The following is a 17216-nucleotide window of genomic DNA, read 5'->3' as shown; positions in this document are numbered from 1 at the left end:
ATCAGTATTTGGGTAGGACTCGGAGAACCTACATTTTATGCAGTAGCCTTATCATCTTTTGGAAGATGATTGATGGAGTCCTGTAGATATAATATGCAATAAGGTTTCGGAATTTTCATTTTCACCCGAGGGTCAAATTGGGATCGAAAAATGATGTTTTATATACAAAAACACCCCTTGTTCCCATTCCTATTACATTTTAAGCAGTAGCCTAATCATCTTTTGGAAGATGATTGGTGGTGTCCTGTGGACGTGCAATAAGGTATCCGAGTTTCATTTTCATCCTAAGGGTCAAGTAAGGGTCGAAAAATGCCGGGTATTTTAATACAAAAACACTCCGGTTCCAAAAACTCCTATTATACATTTTACGTAGTAGCCTAATCATCTTTTGGAAGAGGATTGATGATGTCTTGTTCATGTGCAATGAGGTTTCGGAATTTTTATTTTCCTCGGTTCTAAATAGGGTCGGAAAATGACGTTTTTTCTGCATTTTTAATCTAATTTTATAGTAGCCATGGCAACATCATTCATGGAAATCAAAAAAAATGATAAACATTGAATTATGTACATAATTTAAGGCTGATTGTGCACAAAGTCAATTGAAATCGAACCAAGACTTTAGGAGGAATAGCGGTTTGAATGTATTTCACAAAAATATCTTTTTTACTAACCGTGTTCAAGGAAATCAAAAACCGATAAACATAATTATGTATCTTGCTATACTAGTGTACTTGAGCTCCATGTATTAATGAAGTCCAGGGTCAAAGCTATAGGAGGAGTAGAGTTTTGAAAGAACAAATTTGATTCTACATTATGTTATGAAGTTTTCATATAAGTTTATTTTTTTCTTGCCCAGTGGTTCTTGAGATTTTTGAAGATTTTGTCCTATACATTCCCATGTAAAACTCTGATCACCTATTGTGGCCCCTCCCTACCTATGGAAGTCATGATTTGGACAAACCTGATGAACAGTATGTTGTGAAATTTCAAATATTAAGTTAAAACTTTTTGTAAAGTTCATAATTATACCCAGAGGGGTATGTTTTAACTGTTTCAGCTAATCAGTGGAGGGTTCAGTGAGTTGTTTTCAAATTATTAAACGTAATCTAATTCATTTTTGCATACTCTCCATGTGACATTTGTAACAAATCATGAAAAAGACTTCTGGTTGTGTCCTTTTGTAATAAGATGTAGATCAAAGAGATTGTGAACAAACTTTTTTTACATACCTGGGAGGGATATCATTCTAGCTGCAATATGAATTACACGGTATAAATTCCTAAAGAGTTTATCAAGTAAAAAAAACTTTCTGATATTACTCCATTTTAATTCTTGGCCCAAGTAGATGTCAGAAAGAGAGAAAGAAAAGGAGAGATAGAGAAAATACCCCAGGTTTATAGCCTTATGCAAAACTAAAAACTTATAATCGCAAATGCTTGAAAAGAGCTATAATATTTGAAAAGCAATTTTTTTCATGCATTGTTTTCAGAAAAATTCAGCAGAAAAATGTATACCATGTCACCATAATATGACACTTATCCATGTTTAAAAATTGCATATTTTAGAAAACAGCATGATTATGAATAGCTTATCAAGGTGTTTTGAAGAGCAAAATCAAGCTATATCGGTATACCTTGATTCAACAACAGACCTTAATCAATTTTAAGATGCAATACCTGTTATAGTCTTAATCATTCTGAAATATTTATCATCATTGTAGATTTAAGGGAGAACAGGAATATGACCAAAAGTTTATATCTATTGACTAATAAACATGTACATGTATACAAGACAGAAGTGGGGTTTATATTCACAAGTTTTAGAAGTTTTCAACAATGAAGACATGCAGAGATAACTCCTTCCAACTAAATCATATCATTGACGTTGACGTCAAATATTATGTGTACGTCAAAGTTTCGCGTACACTTTGTTACGTCACTTGTAACTAAACCTCTCTATTTTTTATATTCAAGGTTCCAAGAACTGATCATTTTCTGAGAACTCCAGTGAGCCATTAATGGTTATAGATACTTATTATTCAATCCACCTTGGATTGGCTTTACAGTGCATATATTTTATGTCATGTAACGTCAAACTCGAACGATTGTATTTGATATATTTATGCAACAGGGATATAAGTTCAAAGCAAAAAGGCAATATTATTTCATCATTTAATTAAGCACTGAATCGTTATTATTTGAAAGATATAGCCTCATAACTGCAACGGTGTGTGCAAACAAATTGAGTAACGCGCGTTAGCTCGTTATGAAAATTTGTTTGCACACACCGTTGCAGTAATGAGACTATATTTTTCAAAAATAATTATTCAATGCTTATATTTACATTTTTTAACTCCTGCCTTGACTGCAAGTGTGATTTATATTTCAAAATCCCTATATTATCCTTCGGGTAAGTTATAATTAATGGAAGAGCCGTTGCAACAGCTTCTGTTCAATGTGAGCGTGAATTTTGATTTTCGCTTATGACGTTGCACTTCCACGGCGTTCAACGTTTGTGACGTCAAAATAAAACGCATACTTTAACCATTTGACCCCCTGTCCGTGTTACGGTGTTTTGAATGCCGTAGCTTTCCTCACACTTTATAAGCAAAATACATGTTGAATGTAAATATTTTGATATGAGATACAGGATTCAGTATGCACAATAACATAAAGGTTCTAAACCTACCTCTCAGTCTCTGTGGTTTTAAAAATCTTTCAATGTGAATAAGTCTGGACAAAGATCCCAAGGCAAGATTATTTCCATAAATATGTCTGGAGGTTTGCCAAATACCGAAAATGAAACAAATTGAAACATGATTTTTTAACATTTTCCAGATTCAATGTGATTTGAGCATAAAATACCTAACTTTTATGTATGCAATGAGGCATTGATTTCTTCTTTAAAGATTAAAATTCAATATTCTTCTATTTAAAGACATTTATCATGTTTCCACTTCAGACTAGACGGCGTACATTATCAAGTCACGTAATCTCTTGTCTAGTGTTTAAAAGTAAACAGATTGCACAATTTAATTGGAAAGCCCTTATTCGACATGGATGTGTTAATTCTATTGCTTATGTTAAGTTTTTCTGTTGAAAGAATAGGCTGTTTACAAATTAATAATGTAGAAGTGGATTTTCAAAACAACTCTACTGAAAACACCAAACAGGTAGATTACAAAATGAAAATCTCGAAAAACTGTTAAGTTAGTCCTGTCTCTGATTTAGTACGACATGATATTAAACAGAAACTCGACTCTGGAGCGAAATTGATATACATGCAGCTTAGCTTCATTAATCATACCGGATCCTTATCAGGAGAAATGGAGTCTGATATTTATAAACCTTTTATGTGGGAGAGAACAACAGGTCGACATGGACAAGGCTTATTATTTTTGAAGACAGGTTTTGAAATACTTCCGCTTTCAACTTTAACCCTCGGCACAGAAACCATGGAGATAGAATTACAGGAAGATCCCATAGCATGCTTATTACAAAGGGATATAAAAGAAATAGAAATACACATCAGGCGTATCCTATTGAATGATTTCCAGGAAATCTCTCCAGACGGTTCTGGTGGTAGCTTGAATGGTAATGAAAATGTATGCAACATGCACATTAAAAATATTAACGGTCGCGCTGTTTATTACCACGTCTGTTGTCATAAAACCATGAAAGATGACATTGAATGTGCAGAACTGGCACAGGATATATGGGTACAAATTTTATTTTACTGTATATATCTTCTGAACGTTATAGCAATCATGTTTTGCCCATATCTTATACCCAAATCTTTATACAATATCAAGTATCAAACTCTAACATACAATGTGAGCTATACTGAAGGAACACAAAAATTTAAAGGAACAATCAAAATTATGAAACAATCTAATCCAGAGAAAACAGACTATTTAGACATCAATAAGCTGTCAACAATGAAGAATTTAAAAAGCACGTAACTGCCATGTATGGCATGTCAAACGTTGCAATATTCGATCTTTTCCATTTGCATTGTATAATTTTCCATTTGTATTGTATAATTTTTATTTGTATTCTATAATTTTTATTTGTATTCTATAATTTTCTATTTGCATTGTATAATTTTTCATTTGTATTGTATAATTTTTATTTGTATTGTATAATTTTTCATTTGTATTGTATAATTTGTATTTGTATTGTATAATTTTTCATTTGTATTGTATAATTTTTCATTTGTTTTGTATAATTTTTATTTGTATTCCATAATTTTTCATTTGCATTGTATAATTTCTTATTTGTATTGTAAAATTTCTTATTTGTATGCGATAATTTTTCATTTGTATTGTATCCGCAGATTGTTTATTTGTTTCGTTACGAAGGATTTTATTGGTCAAGTTTCAGCCTGTATCGGGTTGAAGATGTTTCGGGTGCTCAAACAAATAGGGCTCATATCACAGGCACTTGTTTCGTATACGGGGCACCCCTACTTATTTTTACCACTGTGGTAAAAATAATAAGTAGGGGGTGCCCCGTATAGGAAAGAAGTGCCTGCGGCTCATATGTATTTGCGTGCATGTTAGACGGTCATTGAATTCTAAAAGGGAGCGCTGGCAGATGGCAAATAAATAATCTGTCCTAATAGAAATGTTGACTGAGAAAATAAATAAATTAACCTTGAGTAGTGTACCTACCACCCCCCCCCCCCCAAGAAACTGGGTTTTCGGGTTTGGTAGTCCCTCAGCATGCACGCAAATAGAGGAGCCGAGATTGTGTTTGTAGAGAGTGCGCGATCGGAATTGTTGGAAGGGTACTAGACTAAGTTTGTGTTGGGCACCTGAAACCTTTGTACAGGCTAGTGACCAATGACATCCTTCGTAACGAAATAAATAAACAATCCTCGGATACAATACAAATGAAAAATTATTGCATACAAATAAGAAATCATACAATACAAATAAGAAATTATACAATGCAAATGGAAAATATAGAATACAAGTGAAAAATTATACAATACAAATATTTTTTTTACAATACAAATGGAAAATATAGAATACAAATAAACGTTATACAGTCCAATTGGAAAATTATAGAATCCAAATGGAAAATTATAGAATACAAATAAAAATCATACGATACAAATGGAAAATTATACAATACAAATGAAAAAATATACAATACAAATAAAAATTATACAATACAAATGGAAAGTTATACAACACAAATGGAAAAGATCGAATATTGCAACGTTTGACATGCCATAGCCATGAGGGAAAATGTTCCAAATCTATGCGAAGTTTCAGAACTTTGCTTACGCGTGAGACCCCATCGGCTAATTCCACCAAATGATGTTCCTGTTGGTATTCTTGAGTCTCTCTATAATTCATCTTTCCGTTGCAAGATCAGAGAAACGAAATCTTATTCGACTTGTTGTGAGAGTAGTATTTGTGGTCCATTGATAAATCTATGTCCAAATTCCAAAGGAAAGACATGGTGTAGTTGTTTTAAATTACTGATGTCCTTCGTCAAGTTCCTGCTGATCATAACTCCATGGATCATCAGAATTATTATCTTTTACAAATTTGAAAATGGAGAGTTTGAGACGAAGGAAGAAGAAGCCAAAAAACGAAATCTGGAGCTTCATTTCGTATATTTTCCGGGAAGCTTAGTAAGTATTCTTACGCCTGTGCATTTTTTGTTCATAGCTTGTTATACTGTCGTAGGCATAGCCCTGATGCTGTACAAAATTTTAGGATTTTCTCGCAATATTGAAGGAAATGGATTCATAGTTTGGGAGCTTGAACAAAATATAGAAACCATTGTCCGAAAGTGTTTCAGAGATATGAATGAATATTCTTTTAAAGACGCATTTGGATGGACTACGCAAATCCTTCTATATCCATTTGGAAAGTATGGAATTTTAGCTTTTCTTTTCTTTGGAATATACTGGGCTATTTTAATACCTGTCTGTATTTTCGTTTTGTGCTTTTATTGTTTTCCAACTCTCAATATCTTCCTGCGTCTAATATGCCATATGGTATTAATCTTGATTCCTAAAACAAGACTCCCTGAATTTTTATTGAAAGAAAATAATAGCTTCTGGCGAAATCAAGAAATCGCACGCTTGCCTCCTCATTCGACAAGATGTTTCCATTTTTTTCAATTTATACCCGTTCTATTGTGTTTATTAGCGATGATGTCTAGTGTTATCTTGGCAGTGGAACACTTTGCGTTTCTCCTTGAGGTAACTGTATACACTCTGATCGGCATTATTTTGAATGCCTCTCAAACGCTTAAGTTTGTGTCATTATTTTTCATGCTATTTTTGTATGCAAGAGACTGCTTCGGTAGTGTGTCTAAGAAATATCAATTTTTTAACCAAGCTATTAATAAGGCTCTTTTCGAAAAAGCCAGGAATGAAGTTAACGCTATCACTTGGCAGTCAGCAGATGAACAACAAAATACAGCTTTCCAGATTAAGGTGGATGACCATGGATCTAATAAAACATGCATACGTTAGGAATATTTTGTATCAGATGGCACACTAAAAACAAAAATTGGTCGAGTTCTTCTGTTTTTGGATAACGAGGACAAACCATTAACATCTCGTGATTTCTTTTTCAAAGTAGCGTACATGAAGCATAAGGGATGTCCAGGAAGTCTATTCAAAAATCTATGTCAGGCACTGCGTCAATTTTGTATCATCATTCTATTTCTTTTATTTGTGATGGTTGTTGTGATGGCGTTTGGAAATGAATATTCAATATCAGGTTTTAATCAGATGTTGGCAACACTAGCTGGAGGATTTTTACCATGGATCTTTAGGAACATTTTGTTCAAGCCTCCGAATGAATTGGAACTTGACATCAGTAGTGTCTCCTTTAGCAATTTATTGAATGAGGTCATCCGTAACTATAGTGAAGTATGGCCAGTTGCTGATATTGATTTTGTCGAAGAGCAAACTCATGAAGACTCTAAAAATTGTGAATATTCACATGATGCCAGGACTGACTCCAACGGCGAAATTCTAATCGAAGAAGACCCTGGCAGTAGGGTACATACCTCTAATTATTTTTAGAATCGGTAGGAGAAGAAAGTAGTGCAGAAAAAATTACAAGTTCTTTAATTTGCAGACCTGAGTAAAAAAAAACTGTGATAAGGTATTAAACTGAGCCTCATACTTGTTGATAAGGAGTATGTTCCCTTGCAAAAAAGCTTGGCAGATGTAATTTATCAAGAAGATCAGCAGAATTATTTTATGTATTATAACACCAGTGAGAAGTCTTGAAATCCCCTACTTTCACTTTCATTTTCAGAGGTTAACGCAGACAGACGCATTTTGCCGGAAAACGAATCTGACATGCCACCTCGAGATTTTAACCAAGAAAAGACAACTTGATGTGCTTTGATTTGAGGGGTCACTCAATGCTGAACGAAAATTAGGGACATTGCTATGTGAAGAAATGTTAACATTGCCGCCTATGGGAAAACAATTAGTGGGCTGTACCCAATATGTGAAGCCTATTGGTAAGAGAAAATTCTCATAGATCTTTACTTTGTTTTGAACTCGGTGTTTACTATCATTTCCAATTGTTTAAATTTATGAAAGAAGCAAATTTTAATTTGTTTATACATATTTTGAAACAAATCGATTTGTTAATACCCCTCCCCCCCCCCCCTTTAGGAACAGACAGCTTATGCGCATATCTCCCATTGTGTACACATGTAGCATGTAAATTAAATGTATCGATTCTATACAATTTATTAATTCCGAGCCATTAATAGATATTTAGAAAAGGAACAATTATTTTAGAAGTACATCCACCACTATTGATTATCATCAATACACAAAAGTTCAGAAATGAGGTCGGAATCAGTATTCAGTGAAGTTCAAGGTCAAAGTGAAAGTAGAATGGCAATAAGTTATCAACACTGCTTAGTGCAGCTATGCTACCTAATGCAGAGTCTTGCAGTATGTAGGTGATATGCATTTGTCATTTTATGAAAGAGGTAAAGAAAAAAGAGGTTTCCATGCTTTATTACAATATTTGTAAATGAAAACTTTTATTTTCATGGAATAGAATTACATGAACGAGGAGATACATGTGCATTTTTTCAAAGAAGTCGGTCAGGCTACAGTTGTGTAGAAGTTAAGCAGTGTGTGTGTGAACATGCACACTAACATTTTTTTTTTTTTTTATATTTTATTAACTGGATTACATGTATTTGTCTAATGTATAATTATTGTCAGTTACATGCTTTTTACCTGTATTATTAATTTACATGTAATTTAACAATGCTGAGACTAATCAGTGCAAATTCATAATTTTCAATTGATATCAAATTAAGGGCATCAGGGAATGTTGTAGGATTGTGTGTGTTTGATGTCTGTCTGTGAATGTTTTAGGTGCTTTTTGATGCTGATTAATTATTGCACCATTTTTTAAATTGATTTTTTTTTAGGTTCATGGTGATACAGGTTAACTTTGAGGTTCATGCAGATAGTGTTTAAAACTATCAGTCAGGAAAAACAAACTCATTTGAACACAGCTTGAGTCTTCATATATAAAATGATGGCAGTACTTTTAATATGTAAGTTGAATTTTCTAAAGCTTCTTTGTGTGTATGTGTGTGTGTGCGGGAGGAGGGGGGGGGTGTTAAAGCTTAATAAATGTAGATTTCAAATGAATATTTGAGCAATGAAAGTGAACATCAAACTAATCTGTACATGTATGCTATATATTTTACAGCTAATATGTTTTAAAGAGAATTTCAAAACAGTTACATTCATAGTGTTGTGTATGATAAAATATTAAGATTAAAAAATATAAGAGTTGAAATTTCTTTAATATTTGTCAGTCAGAATGAGAGACTTGTAAGGAAATTCAAAACTTTCAAAGTTCTCTTTCATTTTCCTACAAATTACAAAATGGTTACCATGGAAACAAAACATTTTCTGTAGACTATTTATTTGATCTGCTCATGCAAGTATTTTTGTTATTTTATAGTTAAAATGAATATTTTAGTTCTAATTTCAACTTTAATTAAAAGTACGGGAAAAGTAACACTACATGTGTAATAAGCAATCCATTATTATGATGTCATTATGACGTCATAGATGAGTGACCTTGCATTGGCGTAAAAATTGCTTTGAAACAGATGAATGTTTACAAGAATATAAGGGCTTATAATTTCTTTATTCCTATACCAATTTTCCTGAATGATGCATCAATGGACAGGAAATAATCAGTACTTTCTATTTTTACTACTTTCGGGGTATTTGTAAACTTAATTTTTTTGTCAATCATGGAGAAATAATGAATTCAAGGGTGAGGGATATAAAATTTTGTGCAAAAATGCATTGATTTTTTAAAATAAGAGAAATGGACCCGTATGAGTGCTTGATTATGATTTTGCTTGATGTATTTAAAATTATGAAAGAGAATAAAAATGGTATAAGTACATTAATAGGCTAACCGATGACTTAAAATTTGGGTGCAGTTGAGGCTAGATGGAAGCATTTTAAAAGAATTTTGCATATAGAACTGTGCATGCTGTAAAATCTTTATTAATGATTGAATTTTCCTGAAATTTGGCATAATGTCACTACATAGTCTGTAGTATGACTTATGATGTTAAATGTTGTAAAATCCAGAAAATTCTTTTCAATATGTGAAGCCTATTGGTAAGAGAAAATTCTCATAGATCTTTACTTTGTTTTGAACTCGGTGTTTACTATCATTTCCAATTGTTTAAATTTATGAAAGAAGCAAATTTTAATTTGTTTATACATATTTTGAAACAAATCGATTTGTTAATACCCCTCCCCCCCCCCCCCTTTAGGAACAGACAGCTTATGCGCATATCTCCCATTGTGTACACATGTAGCATGTAAATTAAATGTATCGATTCTATACAATTTATTAATTCCGAGCCATTAATAGATATTTAGAAAAGGAACAATTATTTTAGAAGTACATCCACCACTATTGATTATCATCAATACACAAAAGTTCAGAAATGAGGTCGGAATCAGTATTCAGTGAAGTTCAAGGTCAAAGTGAAAGTAGAATGGCAATAAGTTATCAACACTGCTTAGTGCAGCTATGCTACCTAATGCAGAGTCTTGCAGTATGTAGGTGATATGCATTTGTCATTTTATGAAAGAGGTAAAGAAAAAAGAGGTTTCCATGCTTTATTACAATATTTGTAAATGAAAACTTTTATTTTCATGGAATAGAATTACATGAACGAGGAGATACATGTGCATTTTTTCAAAGAAGTCGGTCAGGCTACAGTTGTGTAGAAGTTAAGCAGTGTGTGTGTGAACATGCACACTAACATTTTTTTTTTTTTTTATATTTTATTAACTGGATTACATGTATTTGTCTAATGTATAATTATTGTCAGTTACATGCTTTTTACCTGTATTATTAATTTACATGTAATTTAACAATGCTGAGACTAATCAGTGCAAATTCATAATTTTCAATTGATATCAAATTAAGGGCATCAGGGAATGTTGTAGGATTGTGTGTGTTTGATGTCTGTCTGTGAATGTTTTAGGTGCTTTTTGATGCTGATTAATTATTGCACCATTTTTTAAATTGATTTTTTTTTAGGTTCATGGTGATACAGGTTAACTTTGAGGTTCATGCAGATAGTGTTTAAAACTATCAGTCAGGAAAAACAAACTCATTTGAACACAGCTTGAGTCTTCATATATAAAATGATGGCAGTACTTTTAATATGTAAGTTGAATTTTCTAAAGCTTCTTTGTGTGTATGTGTGTGTGTGCGGGAGGAGGGGGGGGGGGTGTTAAAGCTTAATAAATGTAGATTTCAAATGAATATTTGAGCAATGAAAGTGAACATCAAACTAATCTGTACATGTATGCTATATATTTTACAGCTAATATGTTTTAAAGAGAATTTCAAAACAGTTACATTCATAGTGTTGTGTATGATAAAATATTAAGATTAAAAAATATAAGAGTTGAAATTTCTTTAATATTTGTCAGTCAGAATGAGAGACTTGTAAGGAAATTCAAAACTTTCAAAGTTCTCTTTCATTTTCCTACAAATTACAAAATGGTTACCATGGAAACAAAACATTTTCTGTAGACTATTTATTTGATCTGCTCATGCAAGTATTTTTGTTATTTTATAGTTAAAATGAATATTTTAGTTCTAATTTCAACTTTAATTAAAAGTACGGGAAAAGTAACACTACATGTGTAATAAGCAATCCATTATTATGATGTCATTATGACGTCATAGATGAGTGACCTTGCATTGGCGTAAAAATTGCTTTGAAACAGATGAATGTTTACAAGAATATAAGGGCTTATAATTTCTTTATTCCTATACCAATTTTCCTGAATGATGCATCAATGGACAGGAAATAATCAGTACTTTCTATTTTTACTACTTTCGGGGTATTTGTAAACTTAATTTTTTTGTCAATCATGGAGAAATAATGAATTCAAGGGTGAGGGATATAAAATTTTGTGCAAAAATGCATTGATTTTTTAAAATAAGAGAAATGGACCCGTATGAGTGCTTGATTATGATTTTGCTTGATGTATTTAAAATTATGAAAGAGAATAAAAATGGTATAAGTACATTAATAGGCTAACCGATGACTTAAAATTTGGGTGCAGTTGAGGCTAGATGGAAGCATTTTAAAAGAATTTTGCATATAGAACTGTGCATGCTGTAAAATCTTTATTAATGATTGAATTTTCCTGAAATTTGGCATAATGTCACTACATAGTCTGTAGTATGACTTATGATGTTAAATGTTGTAAAATCCAGAAAATTCTTTTCATATTGTGAAGCCTATTGGTAAGAGAAAATTCTCATAGATCTTTACTTTGTTTTGAACTCGGTGTTTACTATCATTTCCAATTGTTTAAATTTATGAAAGAAGCAAATTTTAATTTGTTTATACATATTTTGAAACAAATCGATTTGTTAATACCCCTCCCCCCCCCCCTTTAGGAACAGACAGCTTATGCGCATATCTCCCATTGTGTACACATGTAGCATGTAAATTAAATGTATCGATTCTATACAATTTATTAATTCCGAGCCATTAATAGATATTTAGAAAAGGAACAATTATTTTAGAAGTACATCCACCACTATTGATTATCATCAATACACAAAAGTTCAGAAATGAGGTCGGAATCAGTATTCAGTGAAGTTCAAGGTCAAAGTGAAAGTAGAATGGCAATAAGTTATCAACACTGCTTAGTGCAGCTATGCTACCTAATGCAGAGTCTTGCAGTATGTAGGTGATATGCATTTGTCATTTTATGAAAGAGGTAAAGAAAAAAGAGGTTTCCATGCTTTATTACAATATTTGTAAATGAAAACTTTTATTTTCATGGAATAGAATTACATGAACGAGGAGATACATGTGCATTTTTTCAAAGAAGTCGGTCAGGCTACAGTTGTGTAGAAGTTAAGCAGTGTGTGTGTGAACATGCACACTAACATTTTTTTTTTTTTTTATATTTTATTAACTGGATTACATGTATTTGTCTAATGTATAATTATTGTCAGTTACATGCTTTTTACCTGTATTATTAATTTACATGTAATTTAACAATGCTGAGACTAATCAGTGCAAATTCATAATTTTCAATTGATATCAAATTAAGGGCATCAGGGAATGTTGTAGGATTGTGTGTGTTTGATGTCTGTCTGTGAATGTTTTAGGTGCTTTTTGATGCTGATTAATTATTGCACCATTTTTTAAATTGATTTTTTTTTAGGTTCATGGTGATACAGGTTAACTTTGAGGTTCATGCAGATAGTGTTTAAAACTATCAGTCAGGAAAAACAAACTCATTTGAACACAGCTTGAGTCTTCATATATAAAATGATGGCAGTACTTTTAATATGTAAGTTGAATTTTCTAAAGCTTCTTTGTGTGTATGTGTGTGTGTGCGGGAGGAGGGGGGGGGGGGTGTTAAAGCTTAATAAATGTAGATTTCAAATGAATATTTGAGCAATGAAAGTGAACATCAAACTAATCTGTACATGTATGCTATATATTTTACAGCTAATATGTTTTAAAGAGAATTTCAAAACAGTTACATTCATAGTGTTGTGTATGATAAAATATTAAGATTAAAAAATATAAGAGTTGAAATTTCTTTAATATTTGTCAGTCAGAATGAGAGACTTGTAAGGAAATTCAAAACTTTCAAAGTTCTCTTTCATTTTCCTACAAATTACAAAATGGTTACCATGGAAACAAAACATTTTCTGTAGACTATTTATTTGATCTGCTCATGCAAGTATTTTTGTTATTTTATAGTTAAAATGAATATTTTAGTTCTAATTTCAACTTTAATTAAAAGTACGGGAAAAGTAACACTACATGTGTAATAAGCAATCCATTATTATGATGTCATTATGACGTCATAGATGAGTGACCTTGCATTGGCGTAAAAATTGCTTTGAAACAGATGAATGTTTACAAGAATATAAGGGCTTATAATTTCTTTATTCCTATACCAATTTTCCTGAATGATGCATCAATGGACAGGAAATAATCAGTACTTTCTATTTTTACTACTTTCGGGGTATTTGTAAACTTAATTTTTTTGTCAATCATGGAGAAATAATGAATTCAAGGGTGAGGGATATAAAATTTTGTGCAAAAATGCATTGATTTTTTAAAATAAGAGAAATGGACCCGTATGAGTGCTTGATTATGATTTTGCTTGATGTATTTAAAATTATGAAAGAGAATAAAAATGGTATAAGTACATTAATAGGCTAACCGATGACTTAAAATTTGGGTGCAGTTGAGGCTAGATGGAAGCATTTTAAAAGAATTTTGCATATAGAACTGTGCATGCTGTAAAATCTTTATTAATGATTGAATTTTCCTGAAATTTGGCATAATGTCACTACATAGTCTGTAGTATGACTTATGATGTTAAATGTTGTAAAATCCAGAAAATTCTTTTCATATTGGGTACATACCTCTAATTATTTTTAGAATCGGTAGGAGAAGAAAGTAGTGCAGAAAAAATTACAAGTTCTTTAATTTGCAGACCTGAGTAAAAAAAAACTGTGATAAGGTATTAAACTGAGCCTCATACTTGTTGATAAGGAGTATGTTCCCTTGCAAAAAAGCTTGGCAGATGTAATTTATCAAGAAGATCAGCAGAATTATTTTATGTATTATAACACCAGTGAGAAGTCTTGAAATCCCCTACTTTCACTTTCATTTTCAGAGGTTAACGCAGACAGACGCATTTTGCCGGAAAACGAATCTGACATGCCACCTCGAGATTTTAACCAAGAAAAGACAACTTGATGTGCTTTGATTTGAGGGGTCACTCAATGCTGAACGAAAATTAGGGACATTGCTATGTGAAGAAATGTTAACATTGCCGCCTATGGGAAAACAATTAGTGGGCTGTACCCAATATGTGAAGCCTATTGGTAAGAGAAAATTCTCATAGATCTTTACTTTGTTTTGAACTCGGTGTTTACTATCATTTCCAATTGTTTAAATTTATGAAAGAAGCAAATTTTAATTTGTTTATACATATTTTGAAACAAATCGATTTGTTAATACCCCTCCCCCCCCCCCCCTTTAGGAACAGACAGCTTATGCGCATATCTCCCATTGTGTACACATGTAGCATGTAAATTAAATGTATCGATTCTATACAATTTATTAATTCCGAGCCATTAATAGATATTTAGAAAAGGAACAATTATTTTAGAAGTACATCCACCACTATTGATTATCATCAATACACAAAAGTTCAGAAATGAGGTCGGAATCAGTATTCAGTGAAGTTCAAGGTCAAAGTGAAAGTAGAATGGCAATAAGTTATCAACACTGCTTAGTGCAGCTATGCTACCTAATGCAGAGTCTTGCAGTATGTAGGTGATATGCATTTGTCATTTTATGAAAGAGGTAAAGAAAAAAGAGGTTTCCATGCTTTATTACAATATTTGTAAATGAAAACTTTTATTTTCATGGAATAGAATTACATGAACGAGGAGATACATGTGCATTTTTTCAAAGAAGTCGGTCAGGCTACAGTTGTGTAGAAGTTAAGCAGTGTGTGTGTGAACATGCACACTAACATTTTTTTTTTTTTTATATTTTATTAACTGGATTACATGTATTTGTCTAATGTATAATTATTGTCAGTTACATGCTTTTTACCTGTATTATTAATTTACATGTAATTTAACAATGCTGAGACTAATCAGTGCAAATTCATAATTTTCAATTGATATCAAATTAAGGGCATCAGGGAATGTTGTAGGATTGTGTGTGTTTGATGTCTGTCTGTGAATGTTTTAGGTGCTTTTTGATGCTGATTAATTATTGCACCATTTTTTAAATTGATTTTTTTTTAGGTTCATGGTGATACAGGTTAACTTTGAGGTTCATGCAGATAGTGTTTAAAACTATCAGTCAGGAAAAACAAACTCATTTGAACACAGCTTGAGTCTTCATATATAAAATGATGGCAGTACTTTTAATATGTAAGTTGAATTTTCTAAAGCTTCTTTGTGTGTATGTGTGTGTGTGCGGGAGGAGGGGGGGGGGGTGTTAAAGCTTAATAAATGTAGATTTCAAATGAATATTTGAGCAATGAAAGTGAACATCAAACTAATCTGTACATGTATGCTATATATTTTACAGCTAATATGTTTTAAAGAGAATTTCAAAACAGTTACATTCATAGTGTTGTGTATGATAAAATATTAAGATTAAAAAATATAAGAGTTGAAATTTCTTTAATATTTGTCAGTCAGAATGAGAGACTTGTAAGGAAATTCAAAACTTTCAAAGTTCTCTTTCATTTTCCTACAAATTACAAAATGGTTACCATGGAAACAAAACATTTTCTGTAGACTATTTATTTGATCTGCTCATGCAAGTATTTTTGTTATTTTATAGTTAAAATGAATATTTTAGTTCTAATTTCAACTTTAATTAAAAGTACGGGAAAAGTAACACTACATGTGTAATAAGCAATCCATTATTATGATGTCATTATGACGTCATAGATGAGTGACCTTGCATTGGCGTAAAAATTGCTTTGAAACAGATGAATGTTTACAAGAATATAAGGGCTTATAATTTCTTTATTCCTATACCAATTTTCCTGAATGATGCATCAATGGACAGGAAATAATCAGTACTTTCTATTTTTACTACTTTCGGGGTATTTGTAAACTTAATTTTTTTGTCAATCATGGAGAAATAATGAATTCAAGGGTGAGGGATATAAAATTTTGTGCAAAAATGCATTGATTTTTTAAAATAAGAGAAATGGACCCGTATGAGTGCTTGATTATGATTTTGCTTGATGTATTTAAAATTATGAAAGAGAATAAAAATGGTATAAGTACATTAATAGGCTAACCGATGACTTAAAATTTGGGTGCAGTTGAGGCTAGATGGAAGCATTTTAAAAGAATTTTGCATATAGAACTGTGCATGCTGTAAAATCTTTATTAATGATTGAATTTTCCTGAAATTTGGCATAATGTCACTACATAGTCTGTAGTATGACTTATGATGTTAAATGTTGTAAAATCCAGAAAATTCTTTTCATATTGGGTACATACCTCTAATTATTTTTAGAATCGGTAGGAGAAGAAAGTAGTGCAGAAAAAATTACAAGTTCTTTAATTTGCAGACCTGAGTAAAAAAAAACTGTGATAAGGTATTAAACTGAGCCTCATACTTGTTGATAAGGAGTATGTTCCCTTGCAAAAAAGCTTGGCAGATGTAATTTATCAAGAAGATCAGCAGAATTATTTTATGTATTATAACACCAGTGAGAAGTCTTGAAATCCCCTACTTTCACTTTCATTTTCAGAGGTTAACGCAGACAGACGCATTTTGCCGGAAAACGAATCTGACATGCCACCTCGAGATTTTAACCAAGAAAAGACAACTTGATGTGCTTTGATTTGAGGGGTCACTCAATGCTGAACGAAAATTAGGGACATTGCTATGTGAAGAAATGTTAACATTGCCGCCTATGGGAAAACAATTAGTGGGCTGTACCCAATATGTGAAGCCTATTGGTAAGAGAAAATTCTCATAGATCTTTACTTTGTTTTGAACTCGGTGTTTACTATCATTTCCAATTGTTTAAATTTATGAAAGAAGCAAATTTTAATTTGTTTATACATATTTTGAAACAAATCGATTTGTTAATACCCCTCCCCCCCC

The 17216-nt window shown here is 31.9% G+C and overlaps 1 pseudogene; it reads left to right on the top strand.

The window, feature by feature from the left end:
- The first annotated feature begins 3055 nt into the window (after window positions 1-3055).
- On the top strand, window positions 3056-8462 carry LOC133194286 (uncharacterized; annotated as a pseudogene).
- Window positions 8463-17216: the final 8754 nt, after the last annotated feature.

The sequence above is a fragment of the Saccostrea echinata genome, unplaced genomic scaffold (genome assembly GCF_033153115.1).
Source record: "Saccostrea echinata isolate AGI-Se365-2 ecotype Australia unplaced genomic scaffold, CSIRO_AGI_Sech_v1 ptg000029l, whole genome shotgun sequence".
NCBI classification, from domain to species: domain Eukaryota; kingdom Metazoa; phylum Mollusca; class Bivalvia; order Ostreida; family Ostreidae; genus Saccostrea; species Saccostrea echinata.
Note: the sequence above shows the minus strand (reverse complement) of the source record. Positions and strands in the feature narration are given on the sequence as shown.